Here is a 3,048-nt window from a genome sequence, read left to right on the forward strand (position 1 = left end):
TATATATAATGTCTAATCATCCATTCCACCATTCCATCCATTCAGATAGTTCTTTTTGTCATATGTTCCAGCGTTGTGTTCATAATGTTGCATTCTTCTTCCCCTGAGTCCACCTTACTTTAGTTAGAGTGATCTTATGCTGTATTGTCCTTTTATGACTGAGATATTTCACCCATCATAGTGTTTCAGATTCATCCATGTTGTGTAGTGTTTTACAAGTTCAATGTTTGCTTTTTTCCCATGTTGCATAATATTTTATTGTGTGAACATACCAATTTTTCTATCCATTCATTTGTTGATGGGCACTTTGCCTGCTTCAATCTTCAAGCTATTGAGAATAATGATACAATAAACACGAACGTGTATAATTCATCTGTGCCACAGATCTTGTTTTTTTAGGGTAAATACTCAACAATGGGATAGCTGGGGAAATAATATTTCTAATTCCAAATTGCTAGAGAATGTCCAGATTAAAGCAGTATTTAGAAGAGGCCATGTCATATGGATCCTGGTTGAAAGTAAGGAATACCAGAAGAATGTCTATTTGTGCTTTATTGACTATGCAAAGGCATGTGACTGTGTATATCAAAACAAGTTATGTCTGACACTAAGAGGAATGGGAGTCCCAGAGCACTTAGTTGTGCTCATGTGGAATCTGTACCTAGACCAGAAGGCTGTGGTGTGAGTGAATCAGGGAGAAAATGCATGAAAAGTAGAGGAAGAATTTAGCTCTCCTGGAAACTCACTGTCCTGCATCTTGCATACTATACAGTGGAAGGCCTACACAATAAAGTTACAGATAAATGTAGATAGATTAATGACACCAACAATTTCTTAGTGAACCAAGACCAAGAATCAACACAGAAACAATGAAATTTATCTTGAATGTTACAAGCATGAAAATAAACATACACATGCATATAATTTCATCATCTTGCATCCTCAGTTAATAACCATGATAGCAATAATCATGAAATTAAAAGATTCATTGCACTGGGAAAATTTGATGTTAAGAACCTATCCAACGTGCTCAAGAACAACAATATCAGTTTAAAAACTAGCATGCACCTATGAAAGCATGATGCAAGCTTAAGTACTTTCAGCTGGTTTGAATGCATCTGAATATTGGACAATGAACAAGTATGACTGAAGAAGAATCAAAGCCTTTGAGTTGTGGTGATAGTAAAGAGTATTGGATATCCCAGGAACTGTCAAAATAGCAAACTAATCTCTCTGGAAGGAAAACCAACCTTCTAAAGACACGCTTCCTCTAGAGGCAAGAACTCTTTAGAGAGGAAACTCACATACTTTGGGCAAGTTATCAGGAAGTAACAGTCCTTGGAAAAAGGCATTACAATGGGAAAGATGACTCTACCTTTCTCTAAGAAAAAGAAAGACCCTCAGAGAAAGAAAAGATAAATTGAGACAATAACTGTAACAAAGAATGAGCATAGTGGGAAGAGTGAGAATGGTGCAAAATAAGGTAATATTTGAATCTGTTGTTCATATGAGTTATAGTGGATTTCAGAGCACATAACAAGAACAATAACATATGATAGGATCCTGGTTAAATATTTGGTTACTATCCAAAAGATTAGTAATTTGTACCCACTATCAATTGCACAGGGGAAAAGATGTGGCAATCTGTTCCTGTAAAATTTTAAACATTGGAAGACATAAGAATAAGATAAACTATGTCTTCTGGGGTCACTATGAGGCAGAATTGACTTGAAGACAATGAATTATAAAAATGATTCACCAACTTTTTGTTCATTTATTTGTTTGTAGTGAACTACAGTTTTCTGTGATACTGGAAGATATGACACAGGTATTTCAAATACCAGTTTGATCGATGGTGGATAAAGTTGACTTAAGTTTACTTATACTTGAAAGCTATGGACTATAGTACATAGAATCAACAGTTTACAATTTGAGAGATAAATAAAACCTCTCAAATAAAATGGATCAGTGAAGTGGCAGAGGTATGCATTACCTGCTGGTAGTTGAAGAGAAGAAAATTTGAGGAGGAGTACAAAATAGAAATAGTTCTCCAGAAGCAAAGCCCACTGGGATCATTTAGCAAAGAGGGCGGAATGGCTTTGTGTGTTCCTTTCTTTATCTTATAGTTTGAAATTGACCATGAAACATTAAGAATAAATAGTAAATGAAGTGTATGGTAACTATTTTGAGGGGAAAATATATTTTCAAAGGCAAATTGTAACTCCTTTCGAGTTGCTGAAGTGAAAACACTTAGAATTCTTATCCACTTTCATGTGTACCAACCTATATCAAATCCATCTGCAGGTCTTTCAGGTTCCTCCTTTAAAGCATTACCAGATTCCATAACTTAGAGTAAAAAAGCAACACCCCCATTCCCAATATACCCTCCCTGATGTAACTGACTTTATTTGTCTGCTAGAGCACAATCGGTTGTCTAAAAAGTTAAATTATGGGCAACCTCATTCCAAACATCCCACAAGGATATTGTTATGTGCCATTGAGTCAGATCTGACCCTCCAGATGATTTTCAAAGGCAATAAATCACAAAGGAGGAGATTGCCCATCTTTCCTCCACAGAGCAGCTGTTGAAATATAAATCTCGTGCTTTTGGATTGGCAGCACAACTTCTTACCACTAGACTACCAGAAATCCTCCACATTGATGAGTTGTTGTTGTTATTATGTGCCGTCGAGTCGCTTGCGACTCATAGCGACCCTACGTACAATAGCCCTAACCCCTGCTCTATCCTGTGCCAATCACACTGCCTCTGACACACCCATCCCGACTACCCCAGTCACTGAATCAATCCACCTCACAGAGGGTCTTCGCCTCCTGCGCTGTCCCTCCATTCTCCCAAGCATGATGTCCCTCTCCAAGAACCTCTCCCTCCTTACCACATGTCCAAAGTATGTCAGACGAAGCCTCAGAATCTTTGCCTCCAAGGAGCAGCCTGGTCTAACCCTCTCCAGGATGAATCTGTTTGTTTTCTTGGCAGTCCATGGTACATTCAATACTCTTCTCCAGCACCACAGCTCAAAGGCATCAATT

General features: G+C 37.8%; 1 pseudogene; it reads right to left on the reverse strand.

Annotated features, from left to right (window-relative positions):
- The window catches only part of LOC102849453, a 6,000-nt pseudogene that overhangs the window by 1,050 nt on the left and 1,902 nt on the right, over positions 1–3,048 (reverse strand).

The sequence above is a fragment of the Elephantulus edwardii genome, unplaced genomic scaffold, assembly GCF_000299155.1.
Source record: "Elephantulus edwardii isolate Elephantulus edwardi_28Jun2011 unplaced genomic scaffold, EleEdw1.0 scaffold00044, whole genome shotgun sequence".
Lineage (NCBI taxonomy): Eukaryota > Metazoa > Chordata > Mammalia > Macroscelidea > Macroscelididae > Elephantulus > Elephantulus edwardii.